Raw genomic sequence first — 18,712 nt, forward strand, 5'->3', positions numbered from 1 at the left:
GAGAGCGTTCCTATTGGCTGTTCATTCAATGGAGGCAGTTGTCAATCACTCGCGAACTCTGATCAAAGCGGTCAAACTAGGCAGCTCTGATCAAATATTAATCAATATTCTGCTACTGTAATGCCTGTTTCCCACCTCAAATGTTTTCAGAAACATCTTGTAGTGTACTGTTTAGCTGTAAAATTAGAAAGTTTGCTCCGGCTGGTAGGCAGTGCTTGATATTTCCTCAACTGATCTCAACATGGCTGCCGGGTCACAAACTTTCTGAGCACTGGAGGACACCAGAGGACTCAGAGGCACATGATTTTGATGACCGTTTTATAAAAATAACTTTTTTTTAATCATGTTTGCTCTAGTCCTTCCTACTGTTGCTTTAAATGCCACGCTGTGCACGGAGCGCTAAAGAATTACTAGAGGTTTCTAATTTAATTTCCGTCATTGTACTCTTTTGTGGCTTTAATGTGTGCGCGTTTGTCTCCGATACAGTTTGTCCTGAGATTCCTTGAAGCAGGTTCTTTTGCTTTGTAAGCTATATGCCCCGCAGCAGAAATAACTGCTATGATAACCTAGTTTTATATCAGTGTTGAGCGCATGAGTGTGTGTGAGTGTGTGTGTGTGTGTGCGTGTGTGTGTGCGTGTGTGTGTGTGTGTGACGGAGGAAGGTAGACAAGGTGAGGCATACTGTACTGAAGCTCTGTGATGGCTGCTGTCTGTGTGGTGAGGGGGTTTAGGGGCACGGCAGCAGAGGGTCATTGCATTACCTCCTACTGTATAAGGATCCATGCGGGGCCTGATGGCAGTCTTCAGAGTCTCCACCTGATGACACACACACATACACACACACCTACAGCTGCTGCAGCAGAGCTTGTTAGCTGGAGCTCAGCGCACATGAAAGACTGCTGTCTTTACGTTTGGCAGCTACAGCGAGATCTCATTATCTTTGCAGATACTGATTTCTAGACGAGCAGTCCGATAATAAGCCTCCTTATCATTCTTTTGTTCGGCGGTAAACAGACATTTACTCAAATACAATTTTGAGGTACTAATACTTTATTTACGTATTTAAAGGAACAGTGAGTAACATTTAGGGGGATCTATTGGCAGAAATGGAATATGAAAATAAGAATTGTTGTGTTTTCGTTACCTTAGAATGAGCCATTTATATCTACATAGGGAGCGAGTCCCTTCTCCGCAGATTCCGACACGTTGCACCGCCATGTTTCTACCGTAGCCAAAAACGGACAAACCAAACACTGTTAACTTTTCCTGCTTGGGGCCGGAGTCGATAATTGAAATATTCAATCAAACAAAGGTAAGTGAGGATAAATTAAGATCTGGCAGGTGGAGGCGGGGGGCTTTTAGAAGCTTAGATGTTATGGCCAATTAAAAGCATGTAAGTGAGCACGTAAGTCAAACCGTAAGGTAATAGCTGTCCCATTTCCCTCTTGCTCAGTATCAAAATAAAAGCTTCTGGCGGCTGTTCAGCAGGTCACTGCATCTGCCTTGGTGTGTTGGATCAGCTCAAATCTGCAGCCCACACTGTTTGTGCATGAATGCAACATGTGCCTACATGAGATACCAACATCAGTTCTCCTCTCTGATATAACTTGGAATAGCCTAAATGAGTGAATCACCGTCAAAAAATGCTCTCACTTCATCATTTATGAAAGCGTTTGTGTTATTTATTCCCCCTGCATGGAGCCGAGCCGCTCTGTTTCTGGGCTGTGTTGTTGAGGAAAGAGAGCCATAATGGCCAGGTAGGGAGGAAAGCAGCTCTTTAGCGCCGGGGGTTACGATTGATGAGGCTCATTGTGGCAGAGCAGGAAGCTAATGAGTCAGAACCACAAGTCAAGCTGTCGGGAAATCACACCGCCCCAAAAAAAGCCCAACGTGACATCTTCAACACCAAACAAATGCAGAGGGAGAGACAGACTGGAAATGAGACACCAGAGAGGAGAGCTTATGCCACTGATTTACTTCAACTGTAATTCATTTCTTCAACATGCATTTCAGCTTAACCATGCACAAACTGCTATCTGAAAGTGAGTGTCAGCACAATTACACACAGACAGACAATAGGATTATGTAGCTTTTAAAACAGTAAGGAACACCTGATGGCAAAATATGCAGACAAAAGCACAAAAATTGTAAAATGTGTCCTTTTTTAAATTTTCTTTAACAGTTAAGACTAAAATAAACCACATCTTCTTCAATCCTCCTCCTTTCTACTTTAAATGGCGAACAGTTCTTAACACATCACGGACCAGACTAATGGACTTCCCTTTTCAGTGCCATATTACACCACCTTTGGTCCTGATAACAGCTACTCCAAAACATGGCACTGAGTCAAACATGTACACCTGTAGCACCCCACTGTTATCAGTGCTTTTTGCAACTTCCCAAGTTTGATGGTAGAAGTTTAAAGCAGCATTAGTTAGCAGAATAAGCTGTCAAACTCCAAGCTCCTGAGAGGATAACTTTTAATAACTTTGGCGAGAACCTGACTTTTCATCCAGCGCAGCCCCGTCTCCTAAAAAATTACATTCCCATACAACTCGACTGCATTCTCAATTATGTTTGGAGGGAAACCTATTTTGTTGCAGATTACGTTTCTCTTTGACATATCACAAATACGTTTGTAATAGTACACGGAAAGCCGCAGCAAGTGACGTAGTACAATGAGCGACGCGCAGAGCAGGTGTAGTAGATTGAGCGATATATGGTACAATAACGTTATTGAAAGTTGCGTGGTATTGTAACGAGTTTAACAAGGGGGAAGTCCACTATAGGGTCCAACAAACACAGGACTTTCCCCTCAGTAGACCTACTGTTTGAGTCCTGTGTGGAACTAAAGGTCCATGTTCATTTATTGTTCTTGCCTAAACCTAACGAAGTATTTATGTTGCATTGTTGTTTGGTTTTGTGTCAATTTACAACATTAACCACATGTTTAAAACTGTTTAGGACTGTAACCGTAATCCAATAGAAAATATGGTTTCCTCAAAACATAATTGAGAATGCAGTTTAGTTGTATGGGAACGTCATTTTGTAGGAGACAGGGTTGTCCAGCGCCATCATCAGGTCATGATTTCAATTTGTCCAAAACTTCTGTTTATGACCAAATACCTGCAAAACTAATGATATATCACACTTTTTTAGAGACTGTGGGATTTATTCAGTCATAAGCTACTTGTGAAAGTAGAGCCAAAAAGTATAGAAGCAAAGAGACAAAAAACGCTTATTATATTTATAATATTTTATTGTTCAACACAGGCCATTTTGGTAGAATATGACAAAAGAACAGAAATAATTTTGTTTTACTTTGATGAAGCACTTTTTAGGCGGATGTTTTACTGGCATCCGGTAGTCATTTTCAGTCCAAAATGGCGGAAGCGTAGCTCTGCTTCTGGGCGCTGATGTTGCAATAGAACGAACAATTGACTTTCACTTCTTGGTAATAAGCGTTCTTTGCTATCATCTTGCATGGCAGCTGCATTCTCACGATGTCATAAGATCACGCGAGAATTGCGGGATCACATATCACACGAAAACACATCTTGTCAGGCTTCAAGTAATGCGTTTGTGTCCGGAAAGCCAGAGCACGGACCAATCAGCATCCTGTGAGGCGCTACGGGCGTGGCTTCTGTGTATGTGTGAGGCGACACGGAGAGGCGACTGTTCGTTCTAAACAACAATGGCGGCTCCTGAAGTGGTTAGCGTCAGGGGCGCCTTAATATTACTTGAGCCCCAGGGCGCTACAGAAGTTTTGGAGGCCCTTCACAATATACTACGGCAACTTTAATTCAGAACCTCCTGCCAATCGACAGCGATAAATAGTAACACATCAGTGAACAGAATATGAAACTCATATAAGACAATACGTCAACTATCAGTCAAGACAAAGCTAAGTTATTGAGCCTTAAAAACAAAACTAGCTATAGTTAAATTATTATTGTATTATTTACACATATCACATCCTTCATCTGAACATTTAATTCTTTTGGAAATGTTTGCTCTGTAAAATCATATTCTGTAAATCAATAGAGCAGATTCAGAATCAGATAAAGCCCATGCATTAAGGTGTCATTGGTTAGCATAGATGCTGAAATAGCATCAGTTATATCACAACTGGAGAGTATTTCTTCATTGAAAGAAGAACAAAGAGTGGCACTGAAGGCTTTTCTTGATGGAAAAGATGTTTTAGCTCTTCTCCTGACTGGCTTCGGCAAGAGTTTGATTGACAGATGGTTCATCCAATTACCTGCCAAGTATTTTTTGAAAGAGCCTGCCCTTTTCCAAACAGCCTCAAATGATGGCTTCTCAGATGGTTCTGTGTAACAAACCATCTGGCAGGGCAGTATGTAAAACTAATGACATGTCACACTTTTTTAAAGCCTGTGGGATTACGCTATATAGTTGTACGCTAGGTAAAAGCTGAGCTGCTGATACATTCAACTCTCTATGTAGCTGCATGCTTACATGCAAATAACACTGAATATTCAGTTTGCATAATACTAATGCTGCAGTGGGGAATGAAATGTCATTTTTGGAAATCAAGAACAAAAATGTTTCTTTTACTCTGCTTCTGCAGTTTCACTCATCAAATAAGATCATTTCTGCCTTTAGAGCAGCACTGCCTCTGAAAAATATTTGTCAAACCAAATTGCTAGTTAATCCATTCCCCGTGTTAAACTTTGGCTCACGTCCACCAAGTTTGCACTGCACTTCCATTCACTGAGCAGTTGGAAAAGCTAGCTGGTTTTATACATGCTGAGGCAAACATGAGCAGGAAGATCGTCCTTCAGCTGGAGGACAGGGATGTTGTTTTGAAGATGACCATGACCTCTGACCTCCTAGTAGAGGCGGAGGTGGAGCCAAAAAGAGAATCTCCCCTCAGGGTTCAAACGACATAAAAAAAACACCTTCACTGACATACAAGTCTATAAAAATAACATCAAATTTCACTCATCCATGTTCAGAAGAAAGAATATTGACATAAATCCTTTCCTGCAGGGATTCTAGTTACCTCGCAGCCCACAACTTGTTGTTGGCCTGTTTCTTCCTTTATTATGACTTTGTGTAAACAATCGAAAGATGTGACCAAAACAGATGACATACAGGCTATAACCAGAATATGATTGACAAATGAATATTTGTCTTGTGGAGCTCCTATCCCAAATTTCTTCCTGGTCTGAAGGCTCTCTAATAGCCAAAATAATTAAAAGTGTGATCTTAAGGCACTGAGGAGTCCACAAAAGAAGATGATATTTTCAGAGAAGCATTCAGAAAACAGTGGCTTAAATATCTTAAATCTCATTTAGTACTTTTTCTCCGGTGCTATTGCTGCACACAATCACGGGAAATGAAGTCGTTCCATCCAAAGGAAAGCATCCTCCTGAACCATTATCCACTTGTGAATCTGATTGGGAGTCATTTATGCTCTGCAGTGCCCTAGCAGCCTCTCATCTACCTCGGTGAGCCTGCCCACCCCATTACATGCAAGCACTTGACAACACTTGAGTGCCCTATAATGTGCAGATGACAAATTTCCCTCTTTCGAGACAATTCTGTCACTCTTAAATGAAGTTCAGGTCCGGGTTGTTGAGCAACTCATTTAGAAGCGCACTGCATCGATCACCTCAAAAGTGCTTCATGAAAGGTAGAACTTTAACTTTATTTAATATTCCCTTCTGTCATCAGTCAAGTCAATAAAGTGTCCATAATAAGAAGCATCCAGTTTACCTTAATGTCCCACCAGCCCTGTTTCGTCTGACGTCCCGGCTTCTAAGTATAGACACTTGCCCTGATTTAAAGGGTTTGGTTTTGGGGGAATTGTGCTATTTTTTTTCCATCTGGAGTGAATCTCATGCATGCCTCTATTGTGTTTCTGTGAGAAGTTGCAGTGTGCTGAACAGTAAGATCAGCCTGTCTCAGCTCAATTATTAACAGTGTAAATCCCCCCTCTCAAATGCATATGGTTTAATGCTGATTGATATACATTGCTTTGTTAATGGTGAAACTTCATAAATGCTTAAATTACCACATGTATGTTAGTTCAACCAAGTATAAATGCGTATACTCCCCTATCTGAGTGCCATAGGAAATACTGTCTTGTTTGTACTGAGTGATAATTGGATAATGCATCTTGGGAATAGCTCAACGTTTTGGGAAATACGCTAATTGGCTTTGTTTCTGAGAGTGAAAGAGGAGAATTGATACCAATAGAAAGTTAAGCTGGCGTCAGAGGGCAGTTATCGTAGCTTGGCATAAAGACTGGAAGCAGGGAGAAAGTTTAGACCATAGAAATAGAATGAGTGTAGAATGGACATTCCCATTCAAAACAACGTAGCAGGATGGTCAGGGGCCGGCCATTTGTATGTGTACTGTTGCCATTGCCACCGTTGTAGCGGGCTAACTTCCATATAAGCTATAGCGACTTATAGTGGATTGCATGCAATGGAATGATGCGTCCGCGTGAGTTCAAAATGTTTCTCAAAAAATCTGTTTGAGCAAATAATTTGCACTTTTTGTGCGGCTTTATGAGTCTGCTTCATAGACATGCAAAGATGAGAGGGAGAAGATACTGAAGTTTCTGCCAGAAAACACACATTCACAGATACACTCCCATACACAAGGTTGGTGCATCCTTGCGTTCCTTGTTGAGCTAACGTCTGTGCGGAATGAATCAGTCAAATTGGGACGAATGATGCTTTCTGTCTGAACACAACTCTCTGTTCAATCCGTACACAGTTTGAGGTTTCAGAGGGAGTTATGTGGTAACTATTTCATGATGAAAAACAGGTCTACCTTCCCACTACTTCTGAGAAAGTGTCTGTGGCTGGCATGCAATGTCACATAGCGATAATCAGTCTTGTGCTAAGCTAGGCTAATTACCTCCTGGCTGTAGCTCTCTATTACATAACAGTACAGTGGTATTGATCTTCTTTATCCCACTCTAGGAAAGAAAGCACATTAGTGTGTTTCCAAAAAGGTAGAACTATTCCTTTTGATGAAATGGATAAATTCTTCTGTCTGTGTGAGTATCTCAGCCCTCCATCCTTTTCAGCTTCAGCTTTCTCTGTACGTTACTCTGTTCCAATATGTTTTGCCCAATTATATTTTTGACCAAGAGACCTTCAGTAAGAAAAACATTACTGATGGTGTGAGAGATTCTTTAAATCTAAACCTTAGAGAGATCTAATTTCTCTAAACCTCATGCATTTGGTGGGAGGTAGAGTAAAAGCTCTCACAAAATGTGTTTTTAATGTGTAATATCAAACTTTTCTTAAAAATAACTTTGTAAATCATTGATTTATTTGATCCTAGCAACAAAACAGGCACGTGAACATACAGTATTCACCATACAGGGGAACACAGCTGTTGTAGGCGGTAGCCCTTTTTTTCATTTATTTTTTCTCCTTAAACACAGGCGGAAATGAGGCGTTCACACATTTATAGATCATTTCTGGTGATGATTTTGAATCCGTCTGTGGCCGATGGGAGATGCAAGAAGAGGCGTAAATGTTGGTGGGAGACTGTTTGCCCCGCAGCAAATGGTGTGTGAGCGTGAGTGCATATGCGAGCGTGTGCGTGTGTGTGTGTGTGTGTGTGTGTGTGTGTGTGTGTGTGTGTGGTTTTCATGAATAAATGACTAGTCTTTGCATTAAGGTTTTAAAACAAAATTATAAAGGTGAAGAAACAACAATGGGAGCCAGACGTGAGGGGAAAAACATTCCAAAATGGATAATAATCACCTATTTACCGATGAAGATAATAGTGATACGAGTCAGACTAAACTAATCATGCTACAGAAACCATGTTCTTTTATTCTCACAGCTCACAGTCCCAATTTGCTCCCGCCCCCACCCCACCCCCCACCGGCAGCAGCAGATGTAGCCACAACACTTTACTGAGCCGTTCTGCTGAGCCATGAAAATCGCAACAGAAACAGGGGTGACACCAGATAACCTTGATATCATTGTCACATAACATGCACACACACAAGGACATACTCTGCATGTCACTATATGGCACCTTTTAATCTCTGCAGGCAATGAAATATTAATCCATCAATAAATAGTTCAAATTAAAAAGGGATTTACAAAAACACCATAAAACAGTCAATAAGTACATCATTTAATAATTTACTTTTTATTTTTGAAAATACAGTTATAAATAATAACAAAAATAAATAACTGGATTCACAAATTGAATTAAGAATACAGGTTTTAATCAGGAATCTAAAAAGGCAACTTCCTTTCCCATTTGCAATTGCACTTCCCGGCATTTTCCCTGTTGCTTTTTGAACGTACTTACGTACATACATACATACATACTTACATATTAGCTATTAGGATAAATGCAGAGGCTAAATGCAGAAGCTAATAGCTAATGGGTTTTGTAAAAGCAGCAGAGAAATGCAAATGTGAAAGGAAGTTGCCCTTTTAAATGCCTGATTAAAATCTGTGTTCTTAATTCAACTTGTGAATCCAGTTATTTATTTCTCTTTTAGAACTGCATTTTCAAATACATTTTTAAATTCCATTATTTGTTTATGAATTCATTAATGTATCTTTAATGATGTACTTATTGACTGTTTTATGGTGGTTTTGTAAATCCCTTTTTAATTTGAACTATTTATTGATGGATTAATATTTAATTTGTAAAATCTTTTAATAATTCTTCTTTTTATTGCTCATTAAAATGTCAAATAATTAATTACTTTGTAATTACGTCCATTTATACATCGATTAATAAATTAATTTGTAAACAAATTGATCATTGCCTATTTTAATTGTACAATTAGTTATTAATCAAATAAATGCTTTATTACTATTTCCGTGACTCTTGTGGTCCTCCATACACTATGGGCTCTTCCAAAAGTCTAAAAGCACACTATATACAGATGACAACATGACCTTGCAGAAAGTCCCTTTAAAAGGACATTTTTATACCTGAGCAGATCTAGTGATTAGAAACACAAAGCAGACTGTTCCAGCACCCTCCAGGCATTTTAGCAGCAGTAGCCCGGAGCCCACATATTATCCAGCCGTTAGAGAATTCAGCGGGGAGAAAACAAGAGAAGATTAGGCTAATGAATTCAGCATCCTACCTCTAATGTGCACGTTTCAACTTTAAGCCAGCACCTGTTTCTATGATGTTTTCCTTATTAATGGGATGAGAACAACTTTACATTGTTATTGTTTATTGTTACAAACAAAATTTATGTGACAGAAGTCGACATGATTCAACATCTTCATACTATAAAAACTGTTCACAATGGGAGATTTTAAAGGCAACAGATTTATTACTGGCTGCATGTGGATGGCATTGTTTTCACCTTTAGACAGATTTATTCACCGTGTTAGCGTCACAACCGTGCAACATGCAGTCAGGAAACTTTACAGATGTGTAGTTGAGATCAAAATGAAGGCCGAGTTCGGAGTTGGGTGTGGTCTGAGCAAGGGCGCCGGAAGTATGGGGGTAAGAAGTGGGGAAGGGGCCCACATCTGGTGTGATCCCATCACAAGATGGTCTCTTGTGTTTGATTAGTGATTTAAATTCACTTGTGTACCTGACTCTCAGGGTGACAGATATGAATAAATATGCATGTGATGTGTATTTGCATGCACAGGGTGCCCTTTTTGTGTGCCAGAGTGTCTCTGTTCCAAAAGTTAAAAAAAACTAATTAAAAATTATATACGATGTATTTGTAATAACCCAAATTACTAAAAAATTCATCTCTATATCGTCCCATCGTCACTCCATTTGTCTAGGCATGAATGGGAAGTAATTTAAAAGAAATATGTGATGTCATTGTTTATTTAATATTTCTATTTTTTATTCTTATATGGGAGACTTGCTTTATTATGGTTTATTGTTGCCCAAATTGGGCACTTAACCTGCCCAGGTGTAATTCTTTGGGCCAAAATGTTTTTTATTTGCACCCCTGTGCATGCCACTGTCACTGAGATTATCCTTATAAACCAGATAAACACTTCCTATGTAACTTCAAAAATATAGCTTCAAAATGAACCTTCACCAGAGAAAATATGGAATACCTGAGGATCCCTTCTATGGACCATTTCACAGGTGTAAAGGTAAACACTTCAAATGTGTCCCAGTTTATTTCCTGTTGCAGTGTATGTGATGGTGCCTTCACATGAAACTCGTGAACTTGTTTTTACAACATGGGAAGTCGTGTACACGATGTGCTCGACGTGTTAAGTCGTGAGAACACCGCTGCTAAGCAACGGCTAGCAAGCGGGTAACATAATGCAGGAAATTCAAAGGCATAATGACAGAGGAAAAGATGAGGCCGTTTCAACATTTTCCTCAGACATATTATAAAATTACCATGAAAAACGTACAATATATTAAGTTATTATGCACCGAAAACTGAACTTCCTTGGCCTCCGCCATTTCTGACAACGTCAACAAACACGTCACAACTCGTGAACTCTGAGCTTTCAGAAACTTTCCACTTATGAGGTTGTGACTACCACAAGAGGGGGGCGTTCATATGGACTCTTCTCGTGAACACGGTAAACACGACCCCATTTGTAGGCACCATTAATACACAAGGAGAGCAGGATGATTAGACACAGGTGGAACAAATCAGGGCGGGGCAGACAATTGGTGCTTTCAAATGGGGTCGTGTTTACCATGTTCACAAGAAGAGTTCATATGAACGCCTTCCTCTTGTGGTATTCACGAAGTGGAAAGTTTCTGAGTTCACAACTTGTGACGTGTTTGCTCCATGTTGTAAACATGGGCTCACGAGTTTCATTTGAAGGCACCTAATGATGTGAACAAGAGGTTTTTACCCCTTCTTTTTTTTTACTGTATTTGTGTATTTTATTTTAACACATTTGGAACCATGTATGTTGGATGTTTTGTTGATCACTGACACCAATTTCATGTCGCTAATGTAAAGCTTTTACTGCAGCAATTCTTTCACTTCCTATTTTTTTCTACTGTACATTCTATTTCACTATCAAGGACCACACCATCAACAAGTAACAATTTACTGTAACAGGCAAAGCCAATGCTGAATGCATCATTACCTATAATACCACTTGCAATCTGATGCTAAGCTTGGGGGTATTATCCACCACACACTTCCATACAAAAACATTTAATGTTGCATCGATTATATTGATTTGGTAACTGGGATACGTTCACATGCCTCACAGTGAAAATGGGATTTTGATCCCTTGAAGCGCTCAGTTTCCTTGCCTGATTGCTGGGAAGATCTTGCTTCATTTCGCCTCTCTATTGAGGCGGGCGCTGTATAAATAGGCACACTGGAAATAGACCCTCACTCTCAGAGGAGCATCTCAGGAGAGGGCCTGGACCAACGGCCAGATTTCTAACACTGAGATGTAGGCCATACATTACACACATCTGGACACTAATGATGTTTTGTGGAATCCCTTCACATTATGAGTTGTAAACAGTAGTTTAAAATCTTTTGAATCAGCATATCTGCCAGATATAACAGTAGTCTTTAGAGGAAACTTTGATACAATGAAGTTGTTTTAAAAATAATTTTCCTCCTGCAGCCAAAAACATGTGTTCATTTACTATCCATTTATTCTTTTATGCCTCATTTACTGTGTGCCATGACATCCAGCAGTTATCCTCAACAGTGTGCAGGTCTCTTTACTTATTCTTCTCCATCGCTTGTTCTGAGTAATGTTGTCACAATTATACGTTGTACGTGAACAGACATGTTTTCCCCAAAGACTTCCATGTTCCTCACAAGGCGCTAATGAATGATGATCTCACAATGTCTTTCAATATCTATCAGATATCTGATGACTATCTGACTTCTGGGTATAACGTGAACTTTCTTATTACATTATTTATTTTTTGATTAGGCCTGAGAAACTTCACTTGTCACTGTCAGAGTGATATACACAGTAAGAGGACTAAACTTATCTACAATATAGTCTTTGATTCAGAGTTATTAGGGAATCTTAGCTAAGACTATGAGCTAAAGGACGCTAAAACGCTCTGTAGAGCTGAGGGAAACAAGTGACTCCTTTCATTTCATCCATTATGAATATAAAAATATCAATTAATGCAGCTTTAAAAACATTTTCATCCAGATAACTTCAGTCAAGATGTAGAGGTTTCTGATATAATTCAGCACTTTGGCAGCATCAGACTTTATATGGAACTAGGAGAAAAAAAGCCAGCCCAAACAGTCACAGATTTTTGCAACAGGATATATCATTTACTGCCAGGTTGGCTCTCATTTTTGATTAATCATGTTCCACTCAGAGCGTATGGATATTTTGACTGCAAAAATGCTTTGGCAGATGGGTTTGGAAATAGCTAAATGTGCTCATGTTTCCTGTATCTCACAATAAAGCTCGCTATTTAAAAGATGTCCGATACTTGATGACTCCAAAAATGTGATGGGACACTGACAGGGTTTGAACACATCCGCTGTGAGTTATTGGGGGCATGGGGACTGATCATCATGTCAGATTAATTTACAATGGTCCAGTAACACTACCCATACACACACAGAGGTCGCTGATTCTGATACTGGTGGAGGGCCTTTGGATATTTATTTATTTATTTATTTATTTATTTATTTATTTATTTATTTATTTATTTATTTATTTATTTATTTATTCAGTAATCAACATTTCAGTTCCCATCTCAATGTAAATGTGCCAGAGCTAATGAGCTCATTTTCATCTGTAGTCCCTGGGCATGTTGGCCTCTGACATTTCAAAATGGTGCTTTTATGCCAAATAATAAAATTGTTTTTAATAATGAATGGGGTATTTTTAGCATTAAATGGAGTATATATGGTGTCATGTTGGCAGAAGAAGATAGAGACAGAGATGGAAAAAAAAAAAAACATAGGAAAGTCTCAGAGGAGTAAAATGGCTGCCGAAAGGAATCTAACCCAAATGTCCTTCATTTTCCGTCCCTTGAGTGGCACAGCACTTCAAGGGAAACTGATTTTCATGCAATTGTCTTCTGATTAAATCCTAATCTATTTTTACACCTCAGTGATGAGATAATCTTTGTTATAAGTCCTCTTTTAACCTGAGGACTTTCAGCACTGGCCCATACGTTTGAGGTATGGACTGTGTATAAGGAGGGACGACAGGGCAGCTCCCCAGAAGTGAAGCCAAAACATCCTGATCGCCCCCTGGTGGCTGGCTGCAGTATAGCTCATAAATCCCACCCCCTCCGTGATGTAATTTTAGGTAGTTCTTATCACGCTGATGTATGTTCAAGTGTTCATTTTTCTGATAAGTTTGGTTTTAATCAGTTGATGCTAATAAAAAGGGGGTGAGACGTCATGATTGACAGCTGTGATTGACAGCTGCTCTGAGTGAAGTAGTGGCAGCCGGAGGTTTGGGAATTGTACGAGAGAGGAGATGTAACTTTAACTTTCCATAACCATCACAAGTCTGTGTAATAGAACATGTGTCAATTTGATCATAAATGTAGTTATAGAAATATTATGGTTAGTTTTTGTGTTTTTCTAGCCAAACAGCTAGCGTGGTGCTAACGTAGCAGTTAGGTGGCTCATGCTAGCAAGCTGCTCGTAATTGGCTCGAGCGGGTGTGTGGGCGGGACCTCGATACCGTGGCTCCAGCCCCCTGATCACTACTGCGCAGGCTCCAAATGACGTCAGAATCTCAAGATGGCAGTTCCCGTATCCGGGATATTTTGGCTTCGCTTTTGTACAGTGGGAGATACTACGTCCATCTAAAATATATATACAGTCTATGGTTTGAGGGTCAGCAGCACCACCTGATGTAACCATAGATGCTTACAAACTATTCAGCCATTACAAACTGGAGCTTAGCACAACGTCTTTGACACCGAAATCAGGGTGCGGCTTTAGTTTGGGTATAGATTGGGTCAGTTACTAATTGCAGGGTTAGTGGTTCAATCCCCAGCTCCACATGTCCTTGCAGCCCAGTCACACAGCAGTTCGTGAAATTTAATGTGTTGATTCATGTACATAGACACAAATTTCTTCAAATTTTTTCATAATGGTCAGCACAAAATCAATTCATATGTAATCCACATAATTGTAAACAGGGAAGTATAAAGCAAATAAAGGGAAGGCCGCAAAGGGAGTAGGTCAGGGTGAATGGGAGGATCAAACAATCACAGGACTTTCACCCAGGAGTCCAGTGTTCATGTCCCGTGTGAAACCACAAGTCAAAGTTGATTTATTTGTCATGTAACTTCCGTACTTAAGTTACGCCACTTGCGGTGTTATTTTAACCCAAACCACCATCTTCCTCTAAAGCTAACTAAGTCGTTTTTGTCATATAGCTTCCGTACTTAAGTTACACCACTTTTATTTAAACTCAAACCGCAATCTTTTCCTAAGCCTAACTAAGTAGTTTGTTTCCTAAACCTTACCAAGTCGATCCTTTCCAAAAACTAACTGTAGTTTGTTGTCTAAACTTAACCAAGTTGATCTATTCCTAAACCTAACTAAGTCGTTTTAGCAGAAATTGACATGCTCCTCACGTATTGCTGGACTTTCGTAGAAAAACACACTAAAAAATAAGTTTTTGAAAGTCGTGCCATGTAGTGTCATGAAAAAAACGGAAATTGGTGTCTATGTACACAAATCAAATAGATTTGTGACTATTTCATGAACTGCCGCGAGACTGTGTTGGTACTTGAGCGAGACACTGAGCCTCAAATTACCTCCCAAATGTAAGTCACAGGACTGTTAGCCTCCTTTTAATTGTCCTGTGGTGACAGAACTCAACTCTGGAAAAGAGCGATGGAGACAGTGGGTGGTAAATTAACTTAAATGTCCAGAGGAACGCTATTTACAACACCACTTTATCAATCACATTATCTCTTTAATCCCACCGGTAAGAAAACAAATATATATGTTTTGATTAAATCATTAAACACTATTATTATTATCCTCCCAGAGTAAATGAATCCAGATTTGGGATGATAACTGGGTTTAAATGAAGTACATTTGTGGGCCAAGGTGAAAGAGCTCATTATCCTTCGTCATTAGTGGTTTAGTCCAAGAGGTGGATCCCATAATTCTCAGTAGTCTCAATGGCAATTAACTTTCCTGGGGTACAATCCATGTAAAAAGTACTTCTTATGGTAAACTCAAGAGGCTAATAGGAACAGTATATAGCCTACTGTGGGCATAGGTCAGTGGGTTTGAAATACCTTCACATGTGCCTCAAGAGTAGTAGTTCCCATAACACTGCCAGATGGAATACAAAACTCTATTTCATAAGTTAAATCTTTTCCCCTTAAGATGTCCTTTTGCTGCCAAATCGCCACCCGAGTATCCAAATACAGACGGCATTTTCTCCAGACAAGACCAGGCGTCTGTCTGCTAACGAGTTTTTAATTATATGAGGATTAATTCTGCTGGGATCAGAGCCGACAGGCATGGACGGATCCCCCCAAATATGCTGTTGTTCGTTTCCACAGCCTGAAGAACACATCGTACACAAGTACCTCAATTTGCAAATGGAAATGTAAACAACAAAGTATTAATTCATTCTGGCTTACAGGACTAACAATATTCAGAGAGAGATAGACTGAAAGAAGTTGAAGGTGTATTTGTATGTCTTCAACAGCATCTTAAAGAGATAAACTGTGACTTTTCTCAGAGTAATATGACTCAATAGTGACTCAACCTACAGCCAGTTTCTTAAAGCGTTTACATTTACTACCATTCCTCTCTGGAAAGACGTCCTAGCACACAGGAAAGGAGGTGTTCTACTGGCAGCTACAGGCGTGGTTTAGTGTGTGAGACAACACGGAGAAACAACTGTTCGTTCTGGTGGCTCCTGAAGAGATTGGCGTAGATGTTGCAAAAGCAACAGTTATATTAGAACTGGAGAGTATTTCTTCATTGAAAGGAGAACAAAGAACGACACTGAAGGCTTTTCTCGATGGAAAACATGTTTTCATTCTTCTCCCGACTGACTTTGGCAAGAGTTCGATTGACAGATGGTTCATCCAATTACCTGCCAAGTATTTTTTGAAAGTGCCTGCCCTTTTCCAAACAGTTTCCAATGACGGGTTCTCAGATGGTTCTGTGTAACAAACCATCTGACTAGTCAGGTGAGGTGTATTGCTGAGAACCCGAGGAAGTGCAGTGTCGAGTGTGAAGTTGTTTGGAAGAGCGGTTCCTTGAGAAAACTGCAAGCAGCAACACCGGAAGCCAAGCAATCGGCCCATTCCGAACAGGCACGTTTTCAACGGGCACTGCACTAGTAATGTAATAAGACAACTCTTTATAATCCCTTACACTACTCTTTCCTGGGAAAAAAAAGTGATCAAATTACTGTAACAAGTTACGAAGTAATGTGTTAACAAGTTACCATATAATATACATTGGTTCTCAGCTGAAAAAAGTGGTTTGAGGGTTTAGATACTCTTTAAGTAAAAGTAGTACTACAATGTAGTCTTGCAAAAGTTTATGTTTAAGTGAATTTATGTAAGTATTATTAGTAAAATGTACTGTAACATGACTCTATCAAAGTACTCATTATGCAGAGCGGACCCTGCCAGTGTATTATGATATATTATTGATTCTGATACATAAGCAGCATTTTAATGCTGTAGCTGGTCGTGATGGTGCAAATGCTAATAACGTATTACTGTTTGGTGATTTAATCAGTAGACATTCATCATATTGTATCATTTGTATGTAAAATCTTAAAGGCCCTGTGAACCCATAGTCCACCCACACAGGTGTTTTCACTTATTGCCTAATTAGTGCTGTGCTTGATTGACAGCTCTCTCACCCTCATGTTGATTCTGTTGTTGCTAGGAGGGGCCGCTCACCCTGTTTGTTTTAATACTGTCTTTATTGTACACATGTTCATATACAGAGGTAAAAACAGATACATAGATGATTAAAAAAAAAGAAGACAAAACAAAAATAATGCCAGAGTTTGTGTTATATGCTTCCTATTATATTCATTTAATAACTTATAGGTCTTAAAGGCTTTTTTTGTTTTTAACATTAGGTAAGATGGCACTATATTGTTTGAATTTATTAATAAAGTGCAGGAAAGTTGGCTTGGTTCCTGACCATTCTTTCTAATGAATATGGAATTTTCCAAAAATAATAAATAATTGTATAATACACAGCATGTTATTTTAAATATTATCTTGATTAAAATATAGCATTACATCAAGCATATTTATTTCAACATACCTCTTAAGTTCCTTTTGTAGAGAGATGGATACATCAATCCAGAACATTCTTGTAAATGTACAGTGAAAAAATAGATGGGAAATACTCTAACTTTCAAGTCGACCGATATTACACTTATAAACAATATTCAGCTTGAATCTTTCTAACACAAGTTTCTATGTAATATATTTAAAGACACTTCCTTAAGTTTGTTATTGATACAGTATTTATAACACATTTTCCAAGTTTTCTTCCACTGTATATCATTAAATAAGGAAGACGAAAAACATCTAGATGAAGGGACAGTAACATAACTGAGTGTGTTCCTAATTTCCGTTAAAGCACTTCTTTTTCAATATATTAGTCCCACCAATATAAATATTTTCCACATACTCTTCAGAAGTAAAAGGTTGATCAACAGTATCAGGGTTTTGTATAAGGACACTTTCTGCTATAGCATCGAAAACAATAGCATACTACTTTGGTTTTCGGGCAGCTCACCCTGTTAACATTGGTATTGGTACATTTGGTGACATCATGCAAAACTCAGCATCGCTCCACCCAACTTACACCTAATTAGAGGTCTAATCAGCTAGGGTAATTGAAATCGAGTCTTTAATTTGCAAAGTAACTATCTGTAAAAGCAACAAGGTGGTTCGATTTCAAATACTGCACAATGGCCTGACTCGAGAGAAATGTTGTCTTTGCAAGATTTTAATTTAATTTCCTTTCCTTATTTAGTGCATTGAGCAAGTGTGTAAAAATGATGTTGTTCCTATTGATTTATGTCCTCTTTAAAGACTATTTTTATAAGTACAGGAAAATGAAAATGTTAATACTCTTAGACCTTTCATAGGACCTTCTTTGCATGAAAAACAAGTATGAAGTGAGCTGGCTCTGCTGATAGACAGACATTTGGAGGATTTGAATAATGTCTCAATTTCTGAGCTTTATGTCAAGCTGAAGACTCACTCATTTCCCAGTAAATAATTATTCAGTGTAAACTGGCATTAGACATGCTTCTGAGTGTCCTATATTTAGAAAAACGTCTTTCCAAATTCCCAATTCACAGTGAAATAATTCATTCAATTAAACAGATTGTCTTTGAGTACAGAAAAAGGAACACCATAATACCAAATATAATCGATTCAGCATATTCATTACATTTCAAGGGCTTTGCCAATCACGGCCCTCCAGTGTGAATTTAATATTTAAAACTGACGTGATTATTGTTTGAAATACATGTACGAGTCAGAAAGTGAAGACTTTTTTCCAACTATGCAGAGGCCTTTGACTTGGATCTGTAGTTCTTTGGTACCGGGCCAAAGTTAGTGATAACACAGTTCACGGTACGGTACTGTGTGAGTGGATGCTACATGCTATTAGAGATGCTGCATTGCTAATAAAATCAAATGGGAGCACAGGAACAAATGTGCCTCTGCTGGCTGTGTGGAGAAACGGCAGGTTGTCACACAGATAATTCGGTTTCCACAATATTTTATAAATCAAATGTTATTGGTTTAG

This window comes from Sebastes umbrosus, chromosome 9 (assembly GCF_015220745.1).
Source record: "Sebastes umbrosus isolate fSebUmb1 chromosome 9, fSebUmb1.pri, whole genome shotgun sequence".
NCBI lineage: Eukaryota > Metazoa > Chordata > Actinopteri > Perciformes > Sebastidae > Sebastes > Sebastes umbrosus.